Source organism: Sapajus apella, unplaced genomic scaffold (genome assembly GCF_009761245.1).
Source record: "Sapajus apella isolate SASKATOON/1434 unplaced genomic scaffold, GSC_monkey_1.0 scaffold28, whole genome shotgun sequence".
In the NCBI taxonomy this organism is placed as follows: domain Eukaryota; kingdom Metazoa; phylum Chordata; class Mammalia; order Primates; family Cebidae; genus Sapajus; species Sapajus apella.
Genome location: NW_022436968.1, coordinates 16,564,683 through 16,572,207, shown reverse-complemented (window position 1 = coordinate 16,572,207; position 7,525 = coordinate 16,564,683). Strand labels below are relative to the sequence as shown.

At 37.1% G+C, this 7,525-nt stretch overlaps 1 protein-coding gene across 17 annotated transcripts in view; it reads left to right on the top strand.

The window, feature by feature from the left end:
* The window catches only part of OSBPL6 (oxysterol binding protein like 6), a 206,058-nt gene that overhangs the window by 125,099 nt on the left and 73,434 nt on the right, over positions 1 to 7,525 (top strand). The window lies entirely within an intron of this gene.

Below are 7,525 nucleotides of genomic sequence, written 5' to 3'. Positions count from 1 at the left end.
AATTGCCTGAACCGGGGCGGCGGAGGTTTCGGTGAGCCGAGACGGCCCCATTCCACCCCAGCCGGGGTAAGAAAAAAAAAACACTTTCCAAAAAAAAAAAAAAAAAAAAAAGAATTGAATATATATATGCATTGAAAAACAGCTGAAAGAAAATATACCAAAATATTGAAAAAGTCTATTGCTGGTTATGAGTGGTTTTAATTTCGATTTTTCTGTTTTCCCCCAAAAATTTATGCAATGAATGTGTTTTTCTAAAGGTCGTATTTTATGAGTTTGTGTGTGTATATCTTTAAAACAGCATTTGGAATGTAGTAAGTACACTAAAAGTATCAGCAAATATTAAATATTGTTATGTATTATATTAAAATATAATGAAATTGCAAACCCTATGTTGATAAGTATAAAATTATAAATTAAATGAATATGAAGGATATTATGCCACATCGGAAACTTGGCACAAGTTTTTCAAACCACTTTGAGGTGCTGAAGCATGAGCTAGGTCACCTTGTGTCTTCTTTATTGCTTACATCTGATCTCTTGGTAATTTAACTTTATTATGTCTGAGCAGGAACTTAGACACCATATATATATAGTGAATAGTTATTCTTTCATTCAACAAATATTTATGAGAACATATTGTATATGATGAATATTTGCTGAATGAAAGAATTTATATATTCTCATAAATATAAGATCTGATATCAATACATGTTCTCATAAATATTTGCTGAATGAAACAATGAATATTATATGTATATATATATATATATATATGAATGACATGCTCTCAGTTTACAAGGGTGATCAAAACAGTCCAACTTTCTGCCTCAAGTGAACATATATAAATATTAAAAATATATATATGGACTTTTTTTTTTTGCTTGTATTGTGAGCAAAATCATGTGAGTGATTATTATACCCCAAATCCTTATCCTGAGTAATTTTAAAAGCCTTTTAGAAAATTACAGATTAACTTTAGTATTCTTTTCAGGTCACAGTTCTCCTGCCTTTAAATTAACTCTACACGTTCCAGAGTGTTAGCTGTTGATATGCCCTGGTGTTTGTTCGTGTGATTTGCCATTTGTTTACAACAGCTGTAATGAAGCATGATCCATTTGTGTTTTTATTCTGGTTGCTGTGGTGTCCTCTGATTTGGTTATGCTGTTGAGTGTTATGAGTACAGAATAAGAAGGAAGTTCACCAGTAAGTTCTGGTTCTATTTCTACTTAAAGGCAACTGTGGGAATTAAAAAGCTATTTATTCCCATACCTTTTACCTCTTCATAGTCAATATCACTGAAATACTCTTTGCTATCAGTGGACCACTTGATGGGGCCACATGGTATTTCTTACAATACAGGGTGTCTCAAAACAGACCCCGTTCAATGATGAGGCTATAGTGGTTGAGTCATAATCCTATGCAGAAAGGGATGGGACTGTGATGACTTTGTTTTTCTCCCTCCAGAATTTCCCAGGTGTGCTGTGTGAACTTTCTTCAGCCACTGTTTCTGAAATGTTCTACTTTCATTCATTTTAAGGGTACTTATATAGAGACCTACTGTTAATGCACTTCTGCATCTTTCAGTGAGGGCACGATAATGGAGCAAGTAGTAGAATTGCTACTTCTTCAGCCATGACCTTTTGGCTTTGGTGATTTTAATATTTTATGCTATTGCAAAGAAAAAAAAAAAGCTTTTTTGAAGGAAAATCCACATGCATCTTCTGCTGCAGGCATTCAGAAGGAAGCAGTCTATGCTGCCATCACTGCTGTTGCTTTCCCATTAGAGAATATCTAGGCCATCTTCTCAACTCACGTTGACAGCTCTCTCACCAAATTCTGATGTCCTGATCACGAGGTGATGCTGACCATGGTTACTGGGTTTGCTGGGTGACAAGATGGTCATGGAAGGTACAGCTTCCTCGGTTCCAAAAGGGCTACCAGGTGTCAGGCACCTGCAAGGTGTTTGAAAGTCATCTTTCTGTGGCAATGGGAATGTATAATCCTAGACATATATTCCTGTAATGTTTGTAACTGAGATGGTAGCTGCTATTTATTGGGTGCCTACTATATGCCAGTCTTTGGGCAGCACAGTGCATAGACCAGATGCCAACTCTGTGACTTACAGTGTCTTGTAAGGTAGATATTATTATCCTCATTTTACAGATAGTGGATACTGAGGTTGATGGAGGTTAATGATTTGTCTAAGTCACGTAGTGAATAGCAGATGAGGGTTGCTCTGCTGGTCTGTAAGGCTGCAAAACTTACGTTCTTTTGTCTGCACTGTACACTGTACCCCCAAAGTAAAAGCTAGCTGACTTGATCTCAGTTCTTGAAAATTAGAAATTGTCTGGTTTGAGTGTGTTTTTAAAATAAATAAATAAAATTTTGAAATTGGAAATTAACCTGATTGTGCTATAACAAAGAAATTATCCCCAAGATTATACCATATTCAAAGTACTATAATTTTTTTCTTTCTTTCTTTCTTTCTTTCTTTCTTTCTTTCTTTCTTTTTTTTGAGGGAGTCTCACTCTGTTGTCAGGCTGGAATGCAGTGGCGCAATCTTGGCTCACTGCAACCTCTGCCTCCCAGGTTCAAGTTATTCTCCTGCCTCAGCCTCCCAAGTAGCTGGGATTATAGGCATGCTCTACCATGCCCAGCTAATTTTTGTATTCTTAGTAGAGATGGAGTTTCACCATGTTGGCCAGGATGGTCTCGATCTCTTGACCTCATGATCCACCCACCTCGGCCTCCCAAAGTGCTGGGATCACAGGCATGAGCCACCATGCGCAGCAATTTTTTATTTTTTATTTCATTCATTTCTACTTCTCTATATCCATAGAAGGTTGTGGTAGAGGATGCTTTGTGATGTTTTAACGATTTGAAATTTCTGTTATTTTTGTCATTTGACATTAGCTTTAATGTTAATGCAAAAGGGCATATTTAAATGCTTGACTCAAGAATAAAAGCTTGTCACCTTCCAACTCCAACACTTAGTGACTGTGTGCCTCTCTTAACCTCTCTGTGCCTTTCTTTGGTCAGTCAGACAGAAGATCATTTGCTAGTCATTATTCAAAGGCTTGTGAAGATGGAATGCAATAATTCACGTAAAGCATAGAGACAGGAATGTAGAAAGCAGTAAGTATTAACTGCCATCATCATCTTCAACACTATCCTACAAAGGTTACTAGTACCACTGAAACAGTGTTGCTACGTTCAAAGTAGCAGCTATAACTAGAAGAGAGACATCAAATAGCCAAAAGCTTGAACATACTTCTGATGTTTCTAAGTTATTTTGGATATTTTTCTTTGAAAATATTTTGGATAATCTGTGGACATAAAAATAGCTTAGCTAAGTTAGTTAGATGAACAATTTCAATGGAGTTAACATTCAGAGAGCAATGGTCCAGTTCTCTTAACTACTATCCTAAATTTGTAGAAAAAGTGAGCCTATTCATGACCAAAACACCAAAAGCATTGGCAACAAAAGCCAAAATAGACAAATGGGACCTAATCAAACTCCACAGCCTCTGCACGGCAAAAGAAACAGTCATTAGAGTGAATCGGCAACCAACAGAATGGGAAAAAATTTTTGCAGTTTACCCATTTGACAAAGGGCTGATATCCAGAATCTACAAAGAACTAAAACAGATTTACAAGAAAAAAACAAACAAGCCCATTCAAAAGTGGGCAAAGGATATGAACAGATACTTTACAAAAGAAGACATACATGAGGCCAACAAACATGAAAAAATGCTCATCATCACTGGTCATCAGAGAAATGCAAATCAAAACTACATTGAGATACCATCTCATGCCAGTTAGAATGGTGATCATTAAAAAATCTAGAGACAACAGTTGCTGAAGAGGATGTGGAGAAATAGGAACACTTTTACACTGTTGGTGGGAGTCTAAATTAGTTCAACCATTGTGGAAGACAGTGTGGCAATTACTCAAGGACCTAGAAATAGAAATTCCATTTGACCCAGCAATCCCATTACTGGCTATATAGCCAAAGGATTATAAATCGTTCTACTGTAAGGACACGTGCACGCGAATGTTCATTGCAGCACTGTTTACAATAGCAAAGACCTGGAACCAACCCAAATGCCCATCGATGATAGACTGGACAGGGAAAATGTGGCACATATACACCATGGAATATTATGCAGCCATCAAAAACGATGAGTTTGGGTCCTTTGTAGGGACATGGATGAACCTGGAAACCATAATTCTCAGCAAACTGACAGAAGAGCAGAAGATCAAACACCACATGTTCTCACTCATAGGCGGGTGTTGAACAATGAGAACACATGGACGCAGGGAGGGGAGCACTACACACTGGGGTCTGTTGCGGGGAAATAGGGGAGGATCAGTGGGGAGTGGGGAGTTGGGGAGAGATAGCATGGGGAGAAATGCCAGATATAGGTGAGGGGGAGGAAGGCAGCAAATCACACTGCCACGTGTGTACCTATGCAACAATCTTGCATGTTCTTCACATGTACCCCAAAACCTAAAATGCAATAAAATAAATAAAATAAAAATTAGTTTTTTTAAACTGTTTTCAAAAGTTCTGTCCTATTGGAGCATGAGTTTTATAATTCCAAGATAAAGCAGGAAGGTAATTGATTGCTGGAGGAATGTTCTGTGCAAATTAGTGCTAAAAAATTTCATAAATTTTTGACTGGATTCAGTGTACAGATTGCTATGCTAGGATGGGATGGATTACGGGTAGAGAAGATGGAATTCGAGGATGAAGACGAGCTTGTCCCCACCTTCAAGGAACACTCAATGTAGCTAGAGGCCAGGACTGGGTATGGTCAGCTTTAACTGTCTTCTTTCAAGTATTTAGATATTTCATTTAAAATAACGAATAGCCAGGCATGTAATTATATAACTTTAGAGTTATGCTTTTAGTTTTTCAAACCATGAGTTTGAAGACAATTCAAGGTAGTGGATTAATTTTTATTATTGAATAAACAATGATAGGTAATAATATGCAAATATAAGAACTGGTGCATTTCTATAAGAGCTGTTGGCTTCTTCATCATCGTACTGGAGGTTACGTGGAATAGATTATTTTTTGAAGCTAGTTACAAGAATGGGTATCCGCTGGTAGTTTTCTAAATTGTGCTTTAACTTTTTCAGTAACAAATATATACACTGGTGATAATAAAAATATTTATTTACTTGCTATGTCTCAGTATATGTTTTTTATGATTCTCTGGGCCTTGGCAAATAAACAGAATTTGGGGTTTAGAAATGCTGTACTATATTTGAAATGATTGAACTTCTTATTTTTCTTCCATAATATAACCTGTTTTGTAACATCAAATGGAGAGGAGACTAATATTGTGTTCTTTGTGCCAGGTACTGTGGTAGGTATTTTACAGATGTGGGCCCTGGTTTGTGTGGTTGCTAACCTTTTTGACCCACAAAATTCTGGCAACATCTTAACTATCCCCTTGTATCTGTGGAGACTAAATTCATTCTTATCACTTTAAATATACCACATTGATTTCTGTGTCTATGGCTTGATTTAGAAGTTAGGGGATTTAATTTCCTTTCCCTAGATTAAGTACTTTATTTCCTGCCTACATAGTTGCTAAGGTCAACTGTTTTTCATGTTTTTCTTACCATGTCTTTTTGGAGGCAGGGGAAGCAGTTAGTGATATGTCTGTGTTTTCTTGCCCAGCCACCTGAAAGGATAGGGAGAGTCCTTAAAGGGAAGCTCAGATTAGAGATACTTGACTGGAAAATTAAAGTAAGCAAAAGCAGTGGCCACACGAGACAAGATTAATAGATGGGCTTACAAAAAAGTCTTAAACATTATTTGGTCTTTTGTATGATAAGAACTCTTTGTAGAATATACGCATCATAAGAGCAATTCTCTTGTCTGTTTTGTTCTCTGTGGCCCTGACTTCTGTGCCTGGCATAATGTAGGTGCCTAATAATGATGTGTTGATTAATTGAACTAACAAATGAATGAATAAATAACATTTCACTGGCAGTTTCTGATCTTTATATTTATTTGATGAGAAGTTTATTTGACTCAAGTTTTTTGTTGATATTCTGTTAAATAGTGAGGGAGAAATTTGCTACTAAAGTGAGTAATTTCTAAATGGTTATTTAAAAAATTACCTTGGAAACCTTTTTCCTACAGAAAATTACCTCAAAGTATAAGGTAATTTATTCGTTGGTGGAGAAAGCATTTTATATCTCTGTAATAGTGACACTTGTAAATCTTTATTACCCATGGTTCTTTTTTAGAAAAATCACCTCATGCAATAAAAAAAGAAAAACCTTAAAAAAATCATGTAGACTTTACGGTAGGGAAGTTTTGCTCACATGTATTTGAAGAGTGCATGAGACAAGGTTTGTTTCCTTCTTTTATGCTTTTATAATGTGCCAAGATAGTTAGCAGTTCTTAATGAGTAGATTTATGTAATGTAGGTTAAGGCATGTACTTTTTTTCCCCAAAGGCTTTAATATAATTGCAAAACTCTTCTTTAGAAAGATCATATCTAATCTGTATTTTCTTTCTTCCAACCCCACTCTATTCTTGAATCTTGGGTGAAAAAAATTTGTTTAATTCTTTTTTGAATACTTCTGAGTTTGACCATCTTTTCAAATGTCTTACATGTGTTACCTGTTCATGTACTTCATCCATTTTTCTGTTGGAGCTTTATCTTACTGGTATATAAATGTTCTTTATGTAGTCTTTGTAAAAGACATCTACTGTTTATGGTATTCAATGAATTGTTTTCTTCTTTGTGCATTTTTGCAAGAAACTCTAGAGACTGAAGGGTGTGACGGCTCTGGATTTTTATTTATTTTTGAGACAGAGTTGTGCTCTTGTCACCCAGGCTGGAGTGCAATGGTGCGATCTTGGTTCACTGCAACCTCTGCCTTCCAGGTTCAAGCTATGCTCCTGCCTCAGCCTCCCAAGTAGCTGGGATTACAGGCTTCCACCACCATGCCTGGCTAATTTTTGTATTTTTAATAAAGATGAGGTTTCACCATGTTGGCCAGGCTGATCTCAAACTCCTGACCTCAGGTGATCCACCTGCCTGGCCTCCCAAAGTGCCGGGATTACAGGTGTGAGCCACCGCACCTGGTCACCTCTGGATTTTTTAAGGTTGACCTTTCTCTTTGTCTGTTTCTATTCCCAGTTGGAGAGATGAGCAAATATTTCTTGTCTTTTTGTTTTTTTTCCTTTTTGTGGAGAACGGGGTCTTTCTATATTGCCCAGGCAGGTCTCGAACTCCTGGGCTCAAGTTATCCTCCCGCCTCTGCCTCCCTGAGAGCTGGGATTACAGGCGTGAGCCACAGCGCCCGGTGAGATGAGCAGATATTTCTATGTAAGGCTAATTAGTCTAAGGATTAGGTGTGCCATTGTCGTAAAGTTGTAAGGTTTTTGGGTGTGTATCATAAATTTTTTCAAGAGATATTCCTCTGACTCTCAAGACTGAAACCAGCATTGCAGCAGCAGTTCAGCAGCAAATCCATAAGAAGAGGGGAAAATCCT